This window comes from Pipra filicauda, unplaced genomic scaffold (assembly GCF_003945595.2).
Source record: "Pipra filicauda isolate LSUMZ 115617 unplaced genomic scaffold, ASM394559v2 scaffold9_size5747161_pilon, whole genome shotgun sequence".
NCBI lineage: Eukaryota > Metazoa > Chordata > Aves > Passeriformes > Pipridae > Pipra > Pipra filicauda.
The window spans coordinates 4,826,133-4,852,716 of NW_024105198.1; the positions used below are offsets into that span (position 1 = coordinate 4,826,133).

The 26,584-nt window shown below is 38.7% G+C and overlaps 1 protein-coding gene across 2 annotated transcripts in view; it reads right to left on the reverse strand.

The window, feature by feature from the left end:
* NLGN1 (neuroligin 1) overlaps window positions 1-26,584 on the reverse strand; it is a 395,043-nt gene that overhangs the window by 364,275 nt on the left and 4,184 nt on the right. Inside the window, exon 1 of one of the 2 annotated variants that reach the window (XM_027724638.2) lies at window positions 20,968-21,162. The exons of the other annotated variant lie outside the window; for it this stretch is intronic. The gene's annotated coding sequence lies outside the window, so the exon portion shown is untranslated. Of the gene's footprint in view, window positions 1-20,967; window positions 21,163-26,584 lie in introns of those variants that run through there. 2 annotated transcript variants of the gene reach the window in all.

Sequence of the window (26,584 nt, forward strand, 5' to 3'; positions counted from 1 at the left end):
AAGAAAAAGGACCAAAAGAAATTTGTGTTAAAATGCAATTATATGATGAAAAATGAGTCTATGAGTGGTGTCAGTGAGTTCAATGTTCATTGTTGTGAGTCCTGATGAGATTTACTTGGCTTACAAGGTTTTCTTGTTTCTACCTCTAAAATTCTGCCTGAAATCTGAACATCAAGTTGAGCTGTTTATGGTCTATGCATCATCATCTATAATAAATAGTCTACATTTGGGACTTAATTAATACTAAGCCAGGTCAGAAATCAGCGCATTCCTTCCCAGAGATGTGTTAGCTCTGCAATGATAACTGGTGTAAAGAATAGCACATACTTATTTTTCCACAAGAGTCAGCAGAAAGACTGAAAACACATGACATAGATCTACTGCCATTTCTTGCAGTTACTTTTCTGACTCCATGTTTTTTTTAAAATAACAAGTTTGGGTTTTTTCACTTGCCACAGCATTTGCAGTCCTTACTCAAGGACTGTGTTGTCAGAGAGAGCACTCCAGCTCCATGTAAAATTACTGGCACAGTTACACTGCATTGTGCAGCATCCTGCTTTTTCTGACACTTGTTAGTCCAGAAGTGCAAGTAATTCTTCTAAGTAAAGGTTGATTTCATTTTTCACATTCATAAGTTGTTCTCTTTCATTTTGCTTACACAATAAAATGTATATTATTCAACTATCTACAAGCTGCGGTAGGGAGGTGATTAACATTTTATGTCTTGTCTAGTCCTTCCCATTCCTGCCTGCCAGTTGTGTGATATTGAGTAGAAATACTTATGGGAAGGCCTTTCTCACCTCTATAGGTAGACTGCTGATTAGGGGATGAGCTGGAGATATATTACATATAGAACTTGAAGTTCGATCTGGGCTTATGGATAATAACCACACTTTGTTCTCACTGCTACTGGAAGAGAGTGATATGAGCAGAGCTACCTCATGCCAAGTTGCTGCAGACTGACATTCTTAATTTTCAGAGGTAGGAAAACTGCCACCTCATTAAGAAGAACACTGCGTTATTAGTTTATTGGCATGGCACCAGCACTGGAAAATGCAGCATGCGTGTCCTTGTGGCTAAAGGCAAAAACCTGGAGAAGCTTATAGAAAATTATTTCTTTGGACAGGAAGAATAGAATAGTGGCTTTCAAGAGACTTGAAACAGCAGCTAAAAGTAAAGAACTTTCTACTTGTGAATATATCCTTCAATTCTATAATATCATCCTAATCGGTGTATTTTCATCCACTTCAATTATTTTAAAGGCCCATGAATCTCAGACAGCTGATTGACATTCCAGCATGAAAAACTTCACAATCCAACAAAGGAGACGATATCACAAGGGGGTCAAAGGGCACTCCTATCATAATGCAGATTCCTCCCTGAATTCCCCACCTTCTACATTCTAGTGACACGTGGGAATCAGATTAATAGAAAGGAAAAGCAGCTTTCATTCTGATCAGTCTTTCTGGAAATCAGCATTTCCAGCATTTCAATACTTATTTGCCACAGCAGGGAGCTAATCCTTCAAAAAACCCCAACCCAATCAGCCAATCCGCCAACTGAACTGAAAGAATAATAACTTCCTTTGAAGTTTTCTTTCACTGCACTGGGAAAGTTCAGATGCTCTTGCTGGGACAGTTCAGATGTCCCAACCCACGCTAATTATAAGACAAGTCCTTCCCATTCATTTTCATTGTTAAATGCCAAAATCCAAGGAAGGTAAATTCGTAATGAGGCCACTGTTGATTTTTGCACAGGTATTAGTCTCTAGCCAAGAGCTAATTCTTCATCTGAAAAACTTTGTTTTCAGGCTTCTGAAACTGCTCTTTCATTCCTAGCATGGTTTAATTGACATGTAAACTATCATACATCTTGTTTTCCTTTCACATGAAAGATTACTTGCAAATGGAATGTATCTAAAATGAATGGCTCTGCTCCATCATTGTGCACTGCCCTTTGCAGGAGAAACTGCTAATGGGAGAGATGCATTGTTCCAGTTGGGATTTACAGCATCGTATGGTCTAATTATTCTCGATGTGTTATCCATCATACCTCAAACCTCTACACAGGACTAGCAAAAAACATTTGTTGCAGTTAAGGAAAATTGCTAAAACAGAGCTATCAAAAGTACATGTCACCCAAAACACTTTATTAATTTCTTGGAGTATCCCACCTGCTGAAGTTAACTTTTATTTCTTTAGGGGTTTTTTGGGGGCAGTGGAAATTCTCTAAATAAATATCATCAGGTAGTGAGGTGAATTAAGTGTTGACTGAAATGGTAAATTTTATCTACTATTCATATTAATAAATTATTTTAATACCTTTCAGTTTGAAAATTCCTAATCTGCTTTAATTGGTCATTAATAATTATAACACATTTGTAGAATTATGCTGTTAATGAGTAAAAAATATTACCTAAATATTATAAATTGAGTATAAGTAGATTCAGAAACACCAGCTGGGATTAGACAGGTAAAAAAACTGCTTTCTGATTATAGAGCACTTTACCTTTAGGTCAGAGATTAAATACAGAAAAGGCAAATAATGAATGATAGTGTTAACATTAATAAGTGCTTGGGGATACGAGTAAATGATCTGGTTTATGCCTGACCATTTTCCATTATAGTGATAGCCATGTTTCAACCACAAATTGTAAGTGGATGACTTCTCTGTTTGCAGCCTTGACATTGTAGAGACATAGTTTTTTGGTGGCCTGATATTAAATTCCACTTGGTTCTTGCTCTTGGTTATACACAGCAGTGGGATGAAATTTGTGTTTCAAAAAGACATAACCCTCACAATGGCTCCTAGCACCAGTGCAAATCTTTACAAAGTTATTTTGTGAAATAGAAGTTGCAAAGATATTTTACATCTGTTTGTGGTTACAGCTGCCTATGATGGTTTGTAATATACATTAGAGTTCTTCCCTGGCAATAGCACTGGGAACAGGAGAGGACTCTATTGCCCAGGCAGAGGTGTGTAGTGCTGTATTAGCTGCTGTGGGCCAGCCCAGACAGCCCTCAGCTCCCACTCCAGAGGTGGGTGGCCCTCCGTAGACTCTTCATCACTCCTACTAGCACGAGGAGAATGTCTTGGACATCCTGGGGCACCTCAAGTGGTCCTGGATATCACTGTATGGGCAACAGCATCACCTCCTCATCATCAGCTTTTCTCTTTCTCCCCTGATGATTCCATGGTTAAATGAACTAGGTTTCTAGGGGGGGTTCAATTCCTGGATAGCAAAGATATTAAAATCAAAATGCTCCTCTGGACCAAAACCTTCCAGTGGAGAATACAGTGGATATATTGACCTTGATTTATCTTCCTGTGGTGGACCAATGCAGTAGGTCTCCAACGAACGCTGCACCAGATGGTTTGCACAGCTCTTATTGGATGGCTAAGGAAGAGAAATACTGCACTGTCAGAAGATACACACGGTGTCCACACAGCCAGCCCTGACTGCAAGTTTGCCACCAAGTCCCACCTGAAATATTAAGCATTTACACCACCCAGACTTAGAGGTATAAACTCTGTAACTACAAATTTCTTCTGTTTATATGGATTTCTGACACCACTTCCAAACTAAGTCTGAAAAACACAGCAACATTCAAAGACATTCAGTGGGAAGTTTAGTTTACCAAGCCAAGTACACTGGATGTGGGGGTTTTTTCAGTCAGCTTGTAAAACTAATGCTTTTTAAACTGAATCAAAATTTATGTTCCTTTTCAACACTATTGATTGGACAGAGTACAAAGTGATTAGACCATCATCAACAGCAGATCTTTCAGCAATTTCCATTTGATGAAAAGAATCATCTCCACTCATTTTCTTGCTTTTCATTTCTGCACTAGAGATTATGATGTGCAACATATTTCCATATGTGTTGCGACAGTATGAGACTGCACGCACAAAAATAATAGAAAAGAGCAGAAATATCACCACTTCAACTTTCCTTTAATCTGTTTGCTAAAATCTGTCATGTTCTGCCCAAGGTACTGTCATGTTGTACAGAGCATGCTGTGTTAAAGCTTCAATCACACTATCCAAATATGATAAGTCTGGAAGCAGCCATAATGTAACTGATGCCAGACAACCACAGCTCACACAAGTTTCCAGGATCTTGACATCTTCAAATACAAAGGACAGCTCTTTACTGCAGTTTTGGAAGTCTGTCCATGTTTCAGACTGAAACTTATATGTATCTCAGTATCTGTGGTGATTTATTTTTCTCTGTAGCATTTGCAACATACGTGAAAACACCACCCACTGTGCAGTTTGTTTGCCATCTCAGAGAGGTCTGAGCCAGACCACTGAAATTCTGTAGTTTCCCTCACTTACTTGGGATTCTAAGCATAAGGAAGAGGTACTATCAATAGTCTACTGCACAAAAGCTGGCTGCAAATATCTTCTCAATGACAGATTAAAATCACATCTCTGTAGGGACAAACTCCGTATCTGTACAGGTTACTAGCACAAATTTATCATTCTAGAAATTCACTTTGAAGCAGAGAAATGGTTGGTGGGTCAACTCAGTTGGCTTGCAGAATCACTCCAAGAGGGAGAGCTTCACATGAGGGGACAGACAGATTTCTGTGTTTTTCTCTTTGGAAAAGTGTTTCTTAGGCCCAATAACATTTTTAATAGCTATTACCACTTGTCTAGGATGAGAAATTCCAATGCAACCAGCACTCAAGTTAATGGGCTGTTTTGAGAGGCATGGTACACTGAATAAACCTCTGACATGTTAGTTCCATAGTGGAGTGTGAAAAGAGCTAGAGGTCTAGTTCCCTTCAGAAATCAACAAAGAATGTATGTAGTGTTGTCTGTGGGATGCAAAGATTGTACATTTATATATATCACTATTTTTATTCCAATTTCTAGTTGTTTATTTAGAGTTAAATAGCAGCACATACATACACATACAACAACAGATTCTCTGCAGTTTCTGCAATAAGGCCAGTCAGAAATAATGGAGGAGTTGCATATCTCCAGTACAAGCCTACTTGAAGTGCAAAATGTTTTTGTGCTTAAAAATAAATGTAAGGTCAAATAAAAGGAGTAGATTAAAACTCATTCCAGATCCCAACTCCTACTTACGCTTTCTGATTGTAATCTAAAGCTTTGATTCTGCATACATGCATATATTTAACTTTGAGCCAGGAAGAGGGAAATTTTTTGTAAAAATTAAATTATACATGTGCACTTGGAGAATCAGATTCTCATATACTCTGTTTGCTCAAAAGAATAAAAGAGTCAGAAACACATGCAAGACCAGAGAGAAACAAAGAACAGATTCTTCCTGGAAGAACTACAGCAGCTGCTTACATTAGAATCAGATTGGATTTGTCTGTTCAATACTTAGACTCTCATGTACTACTTCTCTAACCTGGACTAGAACTTCACTAATTATGTGCCAAAAGCTTTGTGTTTCCATTGAATCAAGTGCCTATGCTGAAACAGTCCTCAAATATTTATAAGCAATGAACCCTTTATACATCAGAAAGAGTTTCTTACAAAACTAAACAGAACCTTCTATAAAATAGTAAAAATTTCTTTATTTACTGAAAATACAAGGATTGGGGATATGATGCCTGGTAGAATCACGCCCTATTGTAATTTCACTGGAAGATTTAACACCTTTTTCATAGCTGATTAAAAAAAAAGCTTTATTCCATATTTGATCAATTGAAGATTTTTAATAAATGTTTGAGATTCTTAAATTATTAGTAATATGGTCATAGAAATCTTACACAAATCATTATCTCTTGGGAGAACCCTAAAGAAAAATTTTCAAGGAGGAAAGAATATTTATATTTCTCTTTCTACAAAATTTCTGCTGCTTATACTTTATGGAGGAACTCTGTGTGAATGCAAGGCTTTCCTGCCAAAGTCAAAACTTTAAATGTGTATTTTTCCCAACTTCACTTTTAATTTATTGAAAAGGCACAGTTTGGACTGAAGCTGCCTTGCGTTGAACTGAGTGTGGATTGAGAAGTTAATGCCATATTTAATGTGTCCCTGTATGTAGATACGTTCTTTGGGACACCAGATAACATCCTCTCTGGGACTTTCAGCAGTTCCTCTGTCTCCCTGCAACTTAGTTTTCACACCTGAAAAACGTGAATGTAAGAAAATCTGTGCTCTGCTGTGGAGCACTGTCAGGTGTTAAGGGTGAAAGGTGGGTATTAATGTGAGCTTCAATCCTCAAATCATGACAATAAAGATACACAATCATGTCTGGTAGTCTGAAAAAGCACCAGAGTACTGCTAAAATAAGTGTGATAACTGTGTGGTTTTTATGTGTGTTTGTGCAGTGCCATTAGAGTCAGTGAAGCTGCACAGATAGAGAATGTAGCAGGGTCTTATTCACAAATTACAGGGGTGGGTTTTTTTCTTAAAAGCAGTTCTAGTGGAAACAACAAAATTAAGAAAAATGACAAATTATTTCCAACATCATGGCAGTAGCATATATAGATTATGTCTTTATTCTTTGGGTATTTCTATGGCTGCATGAACTATGAAAAATTTATATCCAAGGTAACAAAATACAGAAAAGTACAAAATAATTTCTACCACCCAATCAAAGCAAATGTAACCTGAGGGGGAAAAAAAAATAAAATCTGTAGACCACAAATCTCCATCAATTCACCTTTGGATCACAATAACTACTTAATTTCTTAATTTCTCCAAAGTATAGAACAAATGCTTCCATTTATCTACAACGTAGCCTGGTAAGATCAGCCTGGCAAACCTTCAGGAGCTGGAGCCATTTGTGGTAGGACATGAGTGGTTTTTTACAGACTGTGGCAGAATCCCTGGGCAGTTCTTTAGGTTTATTTCATATACACAATATACAAGAGTATCTCTAAGGCAACAGAGAGCTCTTGAGCAGAGACCAAAAGGCTTTATAAAAAGATATTCTGAGAACAGCCAGCTCAAGAAAACACTTTATTCTGAGTCTTATAGGAAAGAAACTACCGTTACCATCATTAACATCCTGCTGCAGGCTCAAGTGGAAGCTTATTTTTATAATTTATACTTACTTTTAAAGTATTTCACACAATGAATTCATTTCAACACAAGACAGGGCCCAGGGCACAACTGAATATATCAGTGGTGACCAGTGGGGATCATGTTTATCACTTCCACACATTTCCAATACCTTCTTTTGTGACTGCTGCACCTCGGGAGGGTACAAACCAAGCCTCAGTTTTGAAACTAAAGGCCCTGTTTAAAGGACTGGTTGACTGAATAAAGACAAAATTTGGATAAGAACCAGTGCAAGCACGCCTACAGATAAACACATTCCTGTGCTGGGTCGGTTTCCCTTTCAAGAGTTATTTATGTATAATCGGCTAACAACTTCTCATGCTGAAATGCTGAGCAAAATCTTGCCTGTGCACTTGGGTCTGGCTCTGCGAGGCCAATTGTTTTATCCAGGGCTTTTCTCTGTAATCCCATAGGCCAATACTGTGCTACTACAGTGATGGGTTAATTGTAAAATCTTAATTATGGACTGATAACTTTGAAACCCCTAAATTCTTTTAGAAAAGAAACATATAAATCACCAGGAAATGAAATAACTCTTTCCAGATCAAAATACTAAACCTAAAAATGTCTATTAACAGCCATAGTAGACTGTGCCAGTGTACTTTGAAGTAGAAATTCAGAGAATTTTATGAAATGTTGAGTTACACTTGGAATGCATTTCCAGTAGGTTATCAGAACTGAGCAGCTACTCCATGAACAGTAATAGGTACAGATAAAGAAAAGCAATAAAATGATTACCACAGTGCGGAAATTATGAAAATGTTTTATTAAAAGTGTTCATCTGGAAAAAAAAAAAACCTTCTGCACATATTTCATCAGTGTTAGAGGTTTTCCTGCAGGCCTGCGTCCAAGGACTTCACACGGACCATGAACTTGCTTGTGTTTTTGTTGTTGTTTTCTTAATAAATAATATTTTCTTTCTTATTCCTGTATCAGCCAGCATCCTGACTTGTATGCAAAAGGAAGAAAACCTGCAAGACAAGTTTTAACCTTAGTCCTGTGATTGTTTGAGCTCAAACGCCCTGCCAATGACAAGTATCGATTTATTGCAGGGTCAGCTGAGGCACTAAGGAGGTTCCAGATCTACCATTAGCTCCAGAACATGTTGAGTGATATGTTATGGTGCAGGGCTGCTGAGACTTTCAAGGAAACTGGCCTGCATCAGGCTTTCAGGAGGCTTAGAACTCCTGTATCACTTGCTGCCTCTCTCCTGATCTTTAGGATAAATGATATGAATACATCAAGTTTTAGCCACTTACTCTTAATCCTGAAAACCAGGAGAAAACTACAGCCTCAAATTTTTAGTTGAAACTTGTTTCTATTGGTAAAAACATGGTTGGTGCTCATTGCAAATTGCTAGAAGGGAAGGTCCAGCTAAAGTGTAGTACTGGTAGCAGCTAAAGCTGTCACCTATCAAAGTGTTAGAGCATAAACCAACCTAATATAAGTTTGTCATCCAATGTATTGGTGGAGCTGCAGGGCAAACTGCCTTCAAAGAACATATTGCATTGTCTGGGAAACCCCAAATCTAATTTAACAATAAAAACCAAATAGAGTTCAACAGAAATTACTCTAAAATCAATGGAATTGAATCTTATCAGTTAAGGGTTTTTTGAGCATCCCAGAGAACTCTGGTTAGGGTAGCTCATTGTCTGTTGCTTTATATCTGATTTTGCTGAAGGGCATGGGACTCTACTCTTTAGCAAGACACTAGTCTCAACATGTTCTTTGTTCACTAGAGAGCACAGGCTGCAGACATGGTCAGCTTTCATTGAAAGGATTGGAAGGGAAAAATGTTTACGCTCCCCTGCTCCATAGCCACATGCCAGAATCCATGACAAACTGGGCTAAGGAAACAAAACACATTCACTAACATCAGCAGAGATTCAATTACAGAATTAATCCTCTCGAGCAGGTGGTTTCTGGTGAATCCACTGCCAGAAACAGGCCCATATCAGGTAAATCCAACTTCTACTGCCAAGGAGTTAATCAAATAGCTATTATAACTTATTACTTGTCTAATTTGAGGCCTGCAAAGCATTGTAAACATTTCCGAGTTATTCATAAGTATCAAACCAATTATCTGTGTCCAGATACCAGGACAGATAGATAAATTGATTATTTTGTAATTTAACACATGAATTAATATGTGTGTGTCTGTGTCTGCACACACTATTCAGCGATTTATCACCAAGTCTGTTTCTTACATCATTTGGCATCTTTTCCACCAGCAAAAAACATCAAGGAACCCTTAAATGCATATGTAGTCTCTGTGACATAAAATGCAGCAAGTCATACTAACTGCTTTAAATCAGGAAATCAAAAAATGAGGTCCTAACATTAATGTTCTCTGGCCCTAGTTACACATCATTGTATGGACAAAAGGGCTGTCAAAGGGGATCAGGAAACTCTGGCCTTTTAAATGCTTTCACTGAGGGTGGCTAAGTTTCAGAGAAAGTGAACCTCCCTTCCTAGTACAATGCACTAAACCAATTATGCCAAACCCAGCAGGTGATTAGCTTATGCCCTGAAGCATGAGATTTGATTATTCTTATCTTGCTTTGCATACTGGAGCTACAAATATTATTAACGGTCATAAAATCATCCAGCCTTAAAAAAAAAAAAAAAAAAAAAAAAAGAAAAAAAAAGAAAGAAAATCTGGCCTGAAATTTTGATTTGATGACCCCTGTATGTGGCAAATTCCAGGTATTTCTTTTGTTTAACCCAAATGCTTCAGCTATCACGTGGTCACCTGTATTCATTCATATCACAGGACAAAGCCTGTCCACTTTGCCCTTTGACAACAGTATGTGTGAGCTTTGCAACTGTGTTGTTGATCAGAAGGTTCCTTCCCGATCTAGATAAACAACGGAGCATATAATTTTCCTTGATATCTTTTTAAAGGGAAACAACGAACAAGTTTCTTAACAGGAATACTACGGACAGAGATGCAGAGTTTTTCATCATTAGGTCATTATTTAATGGAAATGTAGCACTACCAGAACTACTGAAAAGTGATCCAAAGACCACTGACATCAATGGGAAGTTTTCCACGGATTTCAACGGACTTTGGGCTAAGCCTCAGACAAGCTTAATCACTCTGCCTTGTTTTGGTTGTAGGTATAACAAATGATTCCCAGCCCTGTTTAAACCACCCTAATTTAAGGAACAAGTCACAACCTCTTTAGAGATCTTCCCCCGGAAAACCCACAAGTTAAGTATCTGTTAAGTATCGAGCATTTCCACCAAGGTGTGTCAGTTTACAATTACACAGACTGGATTTCAAGTACCATTCTGCTGCCCAGTTACTCCACCTTCATTTTTTTCAAAATCCTCCAGATTTTAATATATCACCCTGCACAGGGAAGTGCATTAGTGCAGAGTCATTTTGCCTTAGTAATAAATAATTTCCTCCAAGACGCAAACAACAGCTACTGCTTTCTGAACGCTTGGCTGAGAGAAGGTTCTTGGATAAATAGCCTCGCTTAGAAAACATATTTGCAAAAGCCTTTGAGAAAGTGCAATGTGTGTGACAGTTTCAAATGGTGCTTTAAGAACACTGTACTTGACCTGACACAAAACTGAAGACTTTTTATTGGAATTTCCAATCCAAATGTCCTTCAGGCAAACAGCTAAATCATAACGAATTGTTTGTTTGTGTTTGGTCTTTGAAACAAATAGAAAGTAAAGACTGAATCAAAGACCAAAAACATGAAATCAATCACATTAAAAACACACTAAGGAGTGTCTTTCAATTGTTCTGGGTTGTTTGGTCCATTTCTGACAACCTTTTGGGATCTGAACTTGCAAACAGAGTGAAAGAGTATGTTTGAAAGACTTAAGTACTAAGTAAGGGCAACATTTGCAGCTTTCATGTTATGATTTCTTTTTTATTTTTCTTTTTTTTTTTAAGACTGTCAAAGACCACGTCTTTCTTTTGTTTCTAAGTGGGAAAACTTTAGCTCTTGAAATTCAGTAAGATTGAAAGGGTAATGAAATCTGTAGTTCCTCCATTACTGATCACAAGGCTGATTCGTTATCCAGGATCAAGGCAAGCTGTATTGACACATTATTATGAGACCATTATGCTGCCCTATTCCTCATTTGCAAGTCAAACTAACTGAATTATCAGTTACACATATTTTCTAATGATTTAAAATAGGGAAGAAATTTCAGGTTGTAAAAAAAAAGGGAAATGCATTGTTGAAACAAACTTTTGTTCTGTATCTTCTCAAAGAAGGAACTTGAAAACTAGTCTAGTTTGCAATTTCTATTTGGCAGTATAACTTCTAAAATATTGAACTGTAGAAGAATTTTATTAGTAGATTGAGTCCAAATGTGAAATTATGAAGCATGTCCATTCACTCAGGCCCTAGCAGTAAATAAATTGAGCTTTTCTTATTTCTTTTACCAAGTAAAAGAAAGTCAGACCACTCTATAAGTACTGAAATTTCTCAGTTGCTTCAATTCCAACAAAGTCTCAGCTAAACTCAATTCCTAACTTTGATTTCGAAATAACTATTTACAAATATATGTTTATATATACATTCTAAAAATGCATGTGTGCATGTGCAGACATACCTACTCTGTGAGTAGATACCTGCCTTGGAAATCTCTTAAGCAGACAGATTGAATATACTTAAATTGCTACAGCTTAATAACTTTGAACCTCCACATGAATTGATTTTAGGACTATTATACTGCCTTATCAGCAAATCCCCTGTCAAAGGAAAGGATTTATGTGTGTATGTCTGTGTGTGCATGCCTGTAAATAAGAATTTTACTACAGCGGTATTAGAACTCACAAATCTAGTTTTAAAAGTATTATCTTCAGTATACAGAGGTCGCATTTTATTGTGGTAAGGATAAGAGAAGGAACACCTTACGAACAAGGTGATGGAAAAGGACTTCAGATGCTCAGGTTCAATTTCTCACTCTGTCAGAGGCTGCTTCCATGACCGCAGATAACTTACAGTTAAGCAAATGCTTAAGTCATCTTTTGTTTGAAGGGCAATATTTCCTTTCTCTCCTCCTTTGTACCAGCACAGAGATTAACAACACTTTGCACCAGCTTCTGGGAGGTGGTTTGGAAGGGAGGAGGTTTTCTCTGAGTTTTTTTACTATGGCTAAACACAGCATTTTGCACAGCTCAGCCCTGAACTTTGCTACCTATGAACTTCAGTGGCACGCAAATACTTAAATAATTATACTTCACAAATGAAGTCCAGAATCATTGTATTGCCCACATTTCAGTTCTCAGTATTCTAAGAGAATACACATTAATGCCATATAAAGTAGGGGATTACTAAGAAAAAAAGAAAAGGGGGATATTAGTCGAGCAAAGATAATTAGCATGATCTGTATTCCTACCAGGTATCACACTACACCAACTAAGAATACAAATGTAAGGGTCACATATGCAAATATTGTATTTATATAAATAGAGATCCAAAGTTACAGTTGTCATTGAAAATCAGAATTTATTTTTATCACACCACAGACAACAACTAGAAAAAAAATGGCTAGATTAGAATTTGAATGTAATAAATTCAGAGCATTCAATGCAAGAAAAATGACAGATTTGGCAGAAAGATCCACACAACAAACATAGTCTCAACTTTCAAATACTATTTTTCATGCATGGACAGTGTTTATCAGGTTATCTTTTTTTCTTTGCCATTTTGTCCCCTTTTGTTGGTTTCTTCCTTCCTTCCTTTGAGCTGTGACATGGCCAAGAGCTGGGCAAGCGGCTCCCTCTGGTGCTGACACCAACGAGGCTCTCCAGATTTAACAGACCTTGCTCTCTGCATTTCAGTTTAGGATCTGATTACTGAAACTCAACATTATGCAAAACTGGCCTTGATAGTCTGTGGAATTGTTTATTTTCATAACTAGGTTTAGTTAAGCAGTGAAATTATATTCAGAGAGACAGCTCTGAAAGCACCACGCTACTCACTGTGGTATCATCACGTGGTATCTTACAGCCAAAGATAAGACAGGACTTATTGGTAGCATTTACACATAACCCCCTGCTTCTATTAAGAATCAGCTTGAATTTTTTAAATATATTTTGTGAATTAAAGTAAGACTGCAGCTCAAATATATTATCAGCCAAATGTCAAGTAACTTGCTGCACTAACACTAAACTCAACTTTTTGTACTTAGAATTATATGTCTTGGCATTTACACACATTTTAGTTCTACTAGAATTTTCACTCTCTGTGAAATTAAGTTGCTGTAGTACCACAGAAATTCTCTGAATTTCAGGTTACTTGACCCTATATAAAATATGGGGAAGAGTTGCAATGGTTGGCATCACGGATGTTTTCATCACAGCTCTATGACAGTGAAAGGTGTGTCACAATTTTCATTACATATTCCTAGTTATTCAAAGCTATTTTTAAAATGTGCAAAAAATGAGGCATATAATTGTCTATCTAGGAAGTTGTAATTCTCAGAGAAATATGTTTCTATGCAAGGAGAAAATGAAATTTTAAACACTTTTTAACAAAGTATTAGAAATCTAACTGGATTCTAACTCCTCATCACAAATGTTGATTTCTTTCACAAGTATGTTTATAATATATGTTTATAATAAATATTTTACTTTTCTTAAAGAAACAATCATTTTATGAATGGCCAGACCCATATACATAGGGATACTATGTTATGCTTTGTTATTTTGGAAGAAACATGCTTGAAAAGAATTAAGTATTGCTGTTTCACAAAAGCTGAACAACATCCATTGGGGTCCAACAAGATTTCCCCGTGTCAAACACTCCTCATTTTCAAAGGGCATTACAAAAGGGAAGGTTCACAAGAAGAGGGTTGTTCATTGCACTGCTGGTCATTGAACCAAGAATAGATGTCAGATGAAGAAAGAACTATGGATCCCCCATTAATAGGAGGTTTAATACTTTCTTGCTTCATCTGCCAGAGCCTTTATACAAATTCTGCTCACTTCTGAACTATGCAGGGTTATACATAATGATTTGAAGAGGCAGCACTGTATTTTTTCCATCTGCAGTGAGCTGTCCAAGCATTCATTAATCCTCACAGCATCTCAGGGTAGTAGTTCAATTTATGGATGGGAAAACAAAATAGATTGAGTACCAGAATACATTTTAATGTAAGTGCCAAGCAAAGGAATGAGACGGAAAGTGCTCCCAGTGTTTCTTTCTTGTGGACAAGCTGCAGCAAAGGCCTTAGACTTTGGGTATGCTGCAAAAATTTGGCACAGTCTAATTGCTGCATCAGAGCCTCAGCAACTGGGTGAGGAGTGAGGATGGGAAAGCAAAACCCAAACTACCTTATTGGCTCTCCTCCCTCTTTGTATCCCAGCTAGTGGCAGTGAGCCTCTGCACCCTTCTGATGAACTAGATAAGGTGAAGCAGAAAAAAGGAAAAATAGGAGAAAAAAAAGTACAGAGAAAAACTGGGGACAAGAATGAAGGCAATGGAAAACAACACTAAACAGTCGGAAAGGAAAGCTGTGGCACCCTTTTTGTGCCTTCTCCATCACCAAGGTTCCAAATGCTACAAGATCTTGCTCCTAATTACTCCAGCAAACTTACTCAAACAGAAAAAGTTAAGAGTCAACTTTGACCTCAGCAACAATCTGCAAAAACATCAAGACTTGCAAGAGTGCAAAATGACGGATGTAAACAAAGAACAATGAAATCAGTAGTGTTTGCATTTTCTAAAATGTTCTTAAATGTTAGTTCTGTTCTTAAATGTTAGTTGCAGCACATGTTCCAAAACAACAGAAAATCTCTTTTTCTTTAATATAACTTTAATGTTCTTTAAAGTAACATTTATAATTCAATTTTGTTCATTCTGTACTTAGACCTTCACTTGCCAAATAGTCCATGTCTCTACATAGGCTAAAACATGCTAAACAGGCTAAAAGTCAATCTACATTTTTATATTTGGAATTTTTTGAGAAAAAGCAAATGAAATAGCAGAGAAAAGTAGTGCTAACTATGCATCTCTTGTTAATTCATTAAAGACACAAAACTTGACTAAGTCACTGTGTGATTAAATGAAATGCTATTTCTTCATACATACTAGCTGTGTATGAAGAACTTTTGTTGTACATATGAACTCCAATAACATTGCTGCAATCTCTATGTTTTCACATTGAAGTTTGAACCAGACCATCACACCATTTCTGTTATGCACTACCATCCAGAGCAGTGCATGTGTATATATCTATACATACACGCATATGTTTTAACTGAGCCAACCAAAGATGAGAAAAGTTTTGCAATGTTCAATGATCTTCTTTTCAGAAGTGCCTCCAAATGTTTATTTCCCTGGGCACACTAAACTTGTCTTTCTGACCACTCTACTTTCACACAGTATTCCAGCTCTTCCACAATTTATGGTGCTTTCACATGTTGTGAACATCCAAACTCAGTGCAACTGTGCTAAATCACGCAATAGGAACTCATAGTAGAGTGAATTCCTTGGAATACAAAAAGTATTTATAATTTCATCACCTTCTTGTGCAGTGTCTTGCACACACAGGTTGCAATTTTGGCTGAACCTCCTGATTGCCTGGGGAATATACACAAAAAATAAAACCTCAGAACTCAGCTCATCTATAACTTAGTAACATCTAACTTTCATTTTACTTCAATATAAATTTCTACCTGGCTATGTCTTTCAGTAAAACTTCATCTGCTTTTAATTTTAATTGCCCAATAAATATGCTTAATTAGATCCAGTCCCAATTTTTTTTACTTCAGGAGTTTAGGGGTTTTTTATAATAAAGTCAAATATACCTCAGCTAGAGGTGATGCTTTATCAAAATAACAGATAAGACAACTCTGAATAATTGTTGAGCAAAAGAAAAGGCATGAGTCAAAAATAAATATCTGCAAGTATATCCCTATTTCCTTAAAATGAACTTCCACCATATTAAGTGCTGACAAATAACTGTATAAGCATTAACAAATTTTGTACTTCCAATTTCTGTTTCGAAATTCAGAAACCCCCTGTGCTGTTTTCTGGCAACTGGGATAGAAAATCTCCCATCCACTTCAGAGGAACAATACACAATCCCCCTTTTTTCCTTCCTCTGAATAATAAAGTTCCCCTTGGTAGGAAATGGATCAAATACTAAATAAATAAATAAGCCTATCCAGTATTTATTTATTTATCCCAGTACTTGGAAATTTTACGCTAATTACAGTTCTGTCACTAAGGTTCAAGAAAACAGCTTACAGTTGAGTTTATATTGTTTTACTGGAATTCACAAATAAAAGTGTTTTGTCTCCCAGCATTTCTCCCCTCTATACAGGATCTGAAGTTAGTCTTCTCACAGTATATAAAGTTAGGAAGTTGATTAACAATATTGCTGCAATTTATCATCACAAAATTCAATGTATCATCTTTTTTGACATGAGTCTTCTTTCTAGCTTCATTCTCCCTACTTTCAGTCCCGTCATCTTTCTCATCCTCCTCTTCCTACTGTGCAGGTGACCTGTCCAGCCTCTTCCTCCACATAAAAAAGGTATCTGAAGACTTCCCCCAAAACACAGTTCCCCTCCTGAAACACAGTGCTTTTCTCTCTCTTGGGGAAAAAAATAAAAAGCATGGTGGGATTTATCTTCACATTGATAAAACTACAAAATTTCATTTTGGAAGTAAACCTTGAGGCACATGCATACTTAGAAACCTAAAAGGCTTCAGATAATTTCTTTTTCCCTGACTTTGCAGAAAAGTTCTGCAGCCCACAAGACTCATGCACAAGTATTGCTGTTTCCTGGAAAGTTGCAGGAATCAACCTCACATCTGGTATCACAACAATCTGGTTGCTTTCATAACCAAAATTGGTCTCTTGTGAAACCTTATTCTTATTTATGCAAAACCATTGTCTTAACTGTTTGGAGACACAGCAGATTTCTGGCAATTACTCCTCTCCTCCACATGGACTTCCACAGACAGATGTTACAACTTAAAGCTTGGACCACCAATATGTGGAGCCAAGGAGAAATTTCTCTTAGCTCTTACTCTGTGCACTGAGAAGCTGATTCAGTCCAAACTATCTCAGGAAGATGCAAATTTGCTGAAAGTAAGTGACAGAGCAGGTATGAGGAGCTCTGCAAGACTCTGAATGCTTCAGTCAACCTCCCAAGAGGAAAAAAAAAAGAAAAACTGCAACACGTTACTGGGCATGAGAAAGAGAGGAAATGCTTTCATCAGTGTTTCAGCTGGGAAAGAGTTTGTTTCAATGTACTAGACATAAATCTTTGGGAAAGCAGCTTCCATTAATTCTGGCATTTCTAAATGAAAACAAATACCATATGAAATGGTCACAACTTCAGTGTACTTTACTGAGCTCATCCTGCTGACTCTGCTGGGATCGTAAGAGCATAAAGGTAACAGAATCTGGCTACATATCACACTTGGGTGCTCTGCACCTCCTGCTCTTTCAGATGGAGTTGCACCTCACAGTATGGATCACACAGCCAGCAGGACACATGGCTTGAAGGGGTTTGACAGTGGGCAGTTCCGTGAGAGTGTCCCACTGCTCTATATAGTGGAGAGGTCATCACCTGGGCATCTTTGGCTGAGGCCAAACTGATGCCCCGGCATCTCCATAGGCGTAAAATGAACATTTGACATCCTATAGCATTCATGGAACTTGTAAAAACCACTATCAAAAGTAGGTAAATTTTGGTATCCACACTTCTGTTTCTTTCAGTGAAGCATATTTCTGCCAGATATTAATAGTTTTATCTCTATAAGTATTCATTTTTCTTCCTCAGAAACATTTGTTACTTTTGCAGAAGTTTCATACCCATCTAGTGGCTACAGCCTAGAACTGAGCAACAAAGGCCACAGGTCCCATACTTAATCTGACTACTGAACCACTGCACAATCTCAGATTAGTCACCTACTTCAGGTGCTTTCCACCAGAAATAATTGGGATTTTGGTAGCTGCTCACATCTGAAAAGCACTATGAGATTTCAAGTAAATTTGAAGCATGATCAAACAGTACTATTAGTAACTGCATGAACATGTGTGGAAAACTCTATCTCTAGTTTTCCACTGCAAAATTACCAGCTCCCATCCTGTGGATTAAAGTACAAGGTTCCTGTATGACTGTGTACCATCTGAAAAAAACCCTCCTCTAGTTAATTTAACAGCAAGATCTAAACAGGAAGTGCATTGTAACTGTACCAGAAATTATGGTTGGAGATTTAATTTGCCATTCATCTTGATCAGCAACAGGCTGCACCCACTCACAAACCACTGTGTTGACCTATGAACTTGAGCATTTGCTTGCAACTCACAGTTGCTTAAGGAATTATCATTATTACAGTGTGTGGGGACAAGCGTGTTCAAATAGAAAAACAAACAAGAAAATAAACAAGGAATTTATTCAAGCAATGACCTGTCAATTCCAGAACTAGATTATGCTTAAATGAACAGAAGATATAAGCAATAATGAACAGTAGCAAGGATACAGACAACCCTCCTAGTGAGTCACCAGTTCAGTTCTCTAAATGTTCCTGATGCTCAGAGGAAAGACATTTTAAAAGCTCAAATGCAAGTCTGTTCTTATTGAGTAACTGTTCCTTGGCAAAGAAGGAATGACAGGGGCTGTACTGGTGACACAACAGGAAACACTCGTTGACCCTTTCCAGCTTATGGACATAAACAGTAAACTTTCTAACACTCACGAATTAACCTTAAATGAGAAATATTGGCATCAGAGTTACCATCTAAATTGCCTGATTGCACAGTCAAAAATTCTTATTGAATACATCTTTATGTAAAGATTCATGAACTCTATGGAAATTTTTCCCTGAATAAGGAGAGTGTGACCAAACTCAGCATCTCTGAAATACTTCATGCTAATAAAACACTCCTTTCTGAGGGGCTCAGAGAAAGCACTAAAATCTACATACATTTCATAAAATAACTTCTTAGATTTGGTTCTATTAACTTTGCTCAAATGCCTACTCAGCAGTCACAAGAATTTCAATCTTACCAGACTGATAAAAAAAAAGAAAAATCAAAAGCCATGGTAACCATTTCTGAGAGACTCAGCATATCTATATAAGGGTATTATGTTCAACAACTATTGATCCCATCGTATGGTGAACTGAACCTGCACCTGTTCAATCTCTGATGTTTTTTCACAATGAATGATTTATGGGCAGCACTAAATGAGACTCTAACTGAACACACAGTGAGCCATGTAGATGATATACGTAATATATCATGTATATATGTGTGTAACATCACCAGTTGCAAACCATGTTAAAGACTGTCAAAGGTAGTGGAAAGAAAACTCAATTAAACGTAAGCCCTGTGGCTTAACAATTCTGTTAGAACAGCCAAACTTGAGTCCTTTCCTCATAGCATGTTTCCCTCCATAAGGAGAACAGCATTATTTTATTCCAGCCTTTTCAGTACATCTTGACTGTAAATAACAGATGAAAAAAAAATGTGATCATGAAAGCTGAAGGTGGAAATAAAGCAACAGAAAAGGATAACATGAAAGAGGAGCTTTCCTCACAGCACTGCAGGAACACTGCTATATTCTGCTGAAGGACTGAACTCCACAGCTCCTGCTTATTTCTAAGAGGATTTAAAAAGCTGATGATAAAGTCATCAAGATAAAAAAAAAAAAACAAAAAGGAAAAAAAAAGGAACCAACCTCATTTGCTTGTCTTTTAATCAAAACACGTAATCAGAAGGCCTAAGTGATGATTACCTCCTGCTTTCAACAAAAGTGACTGAAGTAGCCTGTTAAATGGGTTTTCCCTCTTTCCAGTGCTGGGGAAGGTGTCGCTTCACCACACAGGTATGTTCATGCACTACACTCAGTTCCCAATCATCTGATCTGTTCCTGTATTTACAGAGGAGGGGACAGCAGTTGTCTACAGCTAAGGCACCCTGTAGGAGTTCAGTAAACATGGGACCCATATCAAGAAAGCCACTTCTTAGTAATGGCACCTTTATTAGCACAAACATGTTCACAACTGTTAGTGCAATTAATTATCAGGACGAGGAGATACCCAGCAAAAGGCTAAAAATTGACTTTGCTGGAACACAATTCATTTAGATGATTTATGGAGTTCTTTATTGTTAGCGTCACAAGAGCTTTTTCAAAACAAGAGAAATCATTAAATCCCATAAAACACGGGCTATCGCTGCAGTTAGCTGGTAATTGATATCCTTGCTCGTGCCATTTATATCCCTAAATGGAGCTGATAAAACAAAAATTAGTAAAGCGTGCTGATGGAGAGCAGCCTGCAGCATCCCAGAAGGAAGCAGGGGATCCTTCCCTCCCTTCCCAGTCACCCGTTAGGAATCGCTCCCCCCTTGCACCCCACGAGCCAGAAATCAAGCTCAGCCCCGGGGAACTGCTGGTGAGAGGGAGGGAAGAGGGAGGGGAGTTCATTTGCTTTTAGAGGAAGAACCTGATTATTATATCCCCCCCCTCGGTTTTCCCTGGGGGAATTTTAACTACTTCTCTCTCCTTTTTAGAGGCAAATTGAAAAAAAAAAATCTTTTGTGTTGCAGTTTTCTATTGGTTTGGTGTTTTCTTTTTTTTTTTTTTTTTTTTTTTCAGGAATCCTGTTGGGTGGTGAAAGTGCAAGATAAGAAATAATTTTAAACAGAGGATTGGTGGTTTTAAGCAGTTACCAAATAACAGCCAAAACATGTGCACAGTCAAGAAACTCCCAAATTCAGAGCAAGCAGGGAGAAGGAATGTGTGTTTTAGTGATGGAAAGCAATCAGGCATATTAGAAAAGACTCAGAAGGACAGGAGAACAGCACCAAAAATGCAAATAAATCGGCTCAGACTCTATGGAGAAAAAAAAAAGGAGAGAAGCTTCTGCTGATAACCCTGAGCAAATGCTGCTGCCTCAAAGACAGAAATAGCTCCCTTACCTTATTCCTAATCCTTGCTTGCACCTGCTCTGCAATCATAAATACTTCGAGGTGCTTAACATGGAGCTAAATTGATGGCTGAATTTAAGAATTTCTTCGTACACCTCATTTACAGATTCGAAAGGAGATTTTTAGGATCGTCCTCCTCAGTATCCATTAGCTTCCCAAAGAATCCCAATTTTTTTGGGAAAAAAAAAAAAAAAAGGCAAAAAACCACAGTATGTCTATATACAACCGGGCACTGTAATAGATCCAAAAAACCGGGAGCGGGGGAATCTGAGAGGTGTCACTACAAACTTGGCAAGCAGAACGTATCCTCAGCAGGAAGGAGAGAGAGAGAAAGAGAGGAGGGGAAAAAAACCAAAAAACAAAAAAAAACCAAAACCTGCAAAATACAAAATTCCCAGGGAGATTTTGAAGGAAAGGAGGAAGGAAAAAAAAAAAAAAAAAGCAGGGAGGCAAGACGCGTGAGGAGAGCACAAATGGGATGGCGGGATCTCTCCCAGCCAGCCGTCCATCCATCCGTCAGCCAAGTGAGCAGCCGCCCCCCGCGCCGCCGCTGCGGTGCGGCCCCGCTCCGCTCCGCTCCCCGCGCCTCCTGCGCGCACACGCGCGCTCGCACCGCGCCGGGCGCGCCCCCGCGGGCTGGGCGCGCTCCCCGCAGGGTCCCCGCCGTGCGCGGGGGGATGCGCGCCCCCGCCCCGCGCGTCACAGGTGATGCTCAGCACTGCCGCGGGTGCGGGAGCAGCCGCGCAAAGTTTGCCCCGGTCTCCCCTGTTTTAGGTTTGGGAGGTTTTCCCCTCTTCTCTTCCCCCGCTGCAAAAGCCAGAGCTGGATGCGGTCTGTTCCCCGCGCTGGGGGTGTGCGCTTCGCTTCTGCCTCCCCCCTCTCCCTCCCTTCGCATCTCCCTCCTTCCCAAACCCCCTGCATTTCCCAAGGCAACCCAGCCACAAGCAGGCTGGGCTAGGAAAGGTCAGAGGCTGCTGCCTCAGCGCTGAAAGCCCTGGGTGCAAACACTCCCCAGGCATCTCTTCCTAGCAGGGCTGGCAGCCCTGGCACTCTGGATTCACTTCCCATGCCCACACCCACCACCCCAACCTGCCAGGTCAGCCAACAGGCCGTAGGTGCAGGCACATCACCTCCCACCTCTTATTTCCCCTCTCTCTTTTTTCCCCCCTGACCTGGTACAGATTTCATCTCAGACTTTCCAAGACCTTTAATTATTCTATTAATGTACACCCATAAATCTTCCAGAGCAGCATTTCATTAGGCAAACATCAATATACGGTCCAGAGATGTAAACAGAGGCACCAAGGGCTAGAGAGGGAGCAAATTACACGCTGAAGGCATAGCAAAAGCTAAACCAGAATTGTTCAGTCTTGTTTTCCAGGGCTTTTCTAGGGAAATTATTCCATGATTTATTTTTTTTTAATTTAAAAAAAAAAGTTCCATGGGAACTACTCGTGTCAGTAGATCACCAGGTTAGTGGAGCAAACCCCAGCTTTACACCACCATAACAAGTCTCTCCTGTGAGCCCTTCCCAGCTTGCAGTTACATTAGTGAGGGAAAACAACATATAAAGTTCACAAGCATTTTAACTACTAGTGGTTTACAGTCATCTCATTTACATATTTAAACAAATGAAAAGCAGGTGTTTGGGTTTTTTTCCTCGACAAATCGGGAATCACAAATGGCACCCTGAGTGGAGGACACAAAATATGGATCCATCCAACCTAGGGCAGAAAAAGATCAAGGGAAACAGACCTCCTGACTCACAGTTGGGTGATCACACATACATGTACTGTACAGGTAGTGGGATTTATCCCTTGTTTTATCCCTCACAAGGTGCATGGAAGAGGATAGCAGGGATATGCCAGCAGATGGATGTGAAAGAACTTTAAGGGAAGTAGGAAATTCAAAGCAGGTCTTAAATACAGGTGAGGAGGAGGCAGAGACAAGGAGAGGGTGAGGCAAAAGGTGTAGCGAGGTCCTCCTAGGCAAGGTGGAAGGATAGAAAAAGAGAGGTGAGGAGTAAACTCTTTAGGGCTTCCTCAACTGGAAAATGTGTCCTTGTGAAGGACTATTTCTCATACTGTTTTCCAGTGAGGAAATCAAAATCACATCCCAGCAATTGCACATCTTCTGGTTGAATTTTGAAGGTGAGGGTGAAGGGCGTTAAAATCTCTTAACACCTTTATTTCTGACAAAAGAAGAAAAAAATCCCTAAGAATAAAGGATTAGTTTAAAGCTGAGTCCAGGAAAGATTCTTCACAATTCTTCTTTACACAGTAAAAGCCAAATACCACTCCTGAGAAATTGGTGCAAGTGGAAGGACAGTTTTATTCCATAATGCCAGTGTTGGATGCAGAGCCATCTGGAAATCCTATAGAGACCAAAGACAGCACCTGTCTGTGGAACACAATGTAGTTTTGAAGTCCCCAAGTCAGTGTGACTTAACAGGGTTCCAACCCAGAATGCTTCTCCCAAAGTTCAGTGCATGAAAATATTTGGTTTGTTTCTGTTTTCAAATCAAACAAGACCTTGATTTATCCTCTAGAGCAATGTATGTGACTTTGGAATGTGCAGTCTCATCTTTAGCCCCCGTTCCAATGGCTACGACAGCAAGGGCAGATGCTCCCATCTGCTGTGCGGCACTGGGTGGAGCAGAACAAGCCAGTGCCCCCAAAATGGGTTGGCAGATGCAACACCTCTACCACACCTGTGAGGGTCTCTGGGGAAGGCAGACCCCTCCCCACACATGCTCCTCACACAGCACTGTACCCAACCAAAATACTTCCACACGAGTGGCAATGGCCATTTTGAGGAGAGAGGGCCTGCAGAGAGAGCTGGGAGCAGCTGTTCTGTACAGCATGGTGCCTTCTGCAGTATGTGATTTTCAGCTGGAAATCCGTACGGTTCTTTTAGCTCAGGAAAATGGGAGATCAGCCCTTCACCTTCAGTCCCACAGGAGAAAGCACTACTGGCTGCAAGAGAGGCTCTGCCCTGGAGCAGAAGGGAATGGGAAGGCAGATGTAAGGGAGAGCTCTGAGTGTCTGAAAGGTAAGTCATAGACATTTTTGAAGTGATTATTAATTTGGTATTCCCATCTTGAGAAGTGGATTTAACCTTCTGGCCAGTGAATTATCTATATAATCCTCACCACTGCAATACCTGAATACCTTAAGAGCTTTAAACTGGGCATCCAGATGATCAAGTTCCCAAAGTCTACATGTAAGTCTGACAGCTTCACACTCGCTCAGGTTCTCCTGCTGGTGGAAACTCAAATGTAACACAGTCTCACATATCAGTTCTACATTGCAGAATGAGGGTGATTTGTCAGGATTAGCCTCAGGGGTATTTCTAATACCTTCCCTTTACTTGCAGTGATTAAACAGGATTGAAAACATCTTCCAGACCCTTCTAACTCCTGTATCTTTTCCTGAGGATTTATATGGAAGGAGAGATGCTGTAATGCAGCAAGTAGCTAATAGATCTCACAAGGACAACATGAAGTCATTTTATTAATACAAGTTTAGCCTTCCCCAGCTTGCAGTAGTAGCTCTGTTACCATGTGGGTCTTGCTACATTAACACTCAACCAGAACCACCCCACCAAAATTTATGAAGAATAATGGAAAATAATTCTATGGTTTACTGACCAAAAGTAAGGAGAGAAGACTTCCACACTTAATGTAATCATCTCTGTTTCTGTGAAACAGAGGAAATGAAGGTGCCCTAAACATGACAAACAGAAAATGATATGTACAAAAATAGGGCAAGAGAACTGCATAATAAAGCCATCTTTTGTGACTGTCCAAGGGAGACTGAAAAGGCTGAAAATGAATTGCAGCAAGGATGACTTTGAAAAGAAATTGTCAGCTTGCTTAGCTCCCAAATTCACATCCTCATCCACAATCTTTAGACTAAAAGCAAAATGCAGATGCCCAGGAGTTCTGAGGCAGAGGATAAGACCTTTATGTTTTCCTTCTGGGTTTGTTACTTATTCACTGTATGATTGTGGCTTAAAGTTTTCATTACAGAAGGAGTTACATTCATAAGAAATATATAATTATGCATATGAAATATCAATAAGTTATTGGCAAATATATTAAAGGGCATAAGCTTCAGACCTTGTACTCTATAAAAATGGTTTGATTTTCAAAGGTGCTGGGCAGCTAAAGACCTCCTGACAGTAAAACATGGAAAAGTGAAAGACAACTTATCTCAGAAAAAATACCGAACAGCTTCTTGAAGTGCTCATACTTAAACTTTACTTTCCATATTCCTTTTCTTTCTTTTGATTATAAACTTTTATTTCACCTTCTATGAATAGTCCATATTAATCTCTAAGACAAATCTTATAATGACTCCGGTAGAAGGAGGTGTGATTCCAAAGGTATTCTGTGGTTTTGTCCTTGAACGGAATCTAAGATCCATTGGGAGTAATAGAATGGTTGAAATATTGAGGTGTTAAGATGTCAAGGAAATTCATATGTTACTAGTGTGGAAAATTAAAAAGCTTATTTTAATTATTTTAATCTATTCTGAGATTATTGTTAATATCAAAACAGTTGTTACCAAGAGTTAAATTAAGAGATTGAGCAAGTTTACAGGGAACCTCAAATAGTCACTGAAATATTGTTCTACAAATATAATGGAATACATAGAACATGCTACAAGAAAATATTCCTGCATTTAGTGGCCAGTGTTTTAACAGTGTGAAGACATTTTCTTCCTTCTTTAGGTGTCAAGGGGCCCTTACTGAATACCAGGAAAAGAATAAATGAAAACATTAAAATAAAGCAATTGCAAATATTTTAGAGCTGGGATCCTGGGGCACCCCGAGGTGATTTGTCTTTTTCACCTTTACTTCAGTGATCTAGCTACTGCTCTTTTTTCCGATGTAAGTATTAGGGTTCAAAGACACATGATATATGTCTCCTCTTTAGACTCATGCAACTCCTCATAATATGAAACAACAGTGTAGTCCTTAGGTCAGCTCTGTCAAAAAGCTGACTTTCTTCATGAAGTATATGTACAGTTAGGAAAAAAAAAGAAAAGAAAAAGATTTCTTATGGACTTGATTTGCCTCCTATACAGTCAGAACTCTGAAGTGCCCCATTACATGTTTCAGGCATTGAAACCAGATATCTGAAACAAACCTCACAGATTAATATTTTGCCAGCAAGGCAAATTGGAACTTCACAGGATTTTTCAAAGCTTCTCACTTTGGCCGTCTCCATCACGATCACGGCAGCACCTCTTGCAGCAGACACAGCCTTGTGAGTAGACCCAGCCAGCACTAGTCACTAACAATCAAAACACCAAAATAAGTCCCTACATTTTTAGTATTATATTTCAATACATTTAGATTTAGAAAAACAGTTAAACATGTTTTCATTTGACAAATCTCTACAAGCACAGATTGACACCAGTATTTTTCAAGCATAGGACATGACCCTGTGAGGTGTTGGTGATTTCCCTACCTGGGGAAATTTCCCTATCTGGTTCCCACAAAGGACTCTGTTAATAAACAAATTTGATCTCACTCAAAATAAATCTTCTTTTGTATTCTCATTTTAAATCACATATCTTAAATTTCAAACTGGCCAGTAGCT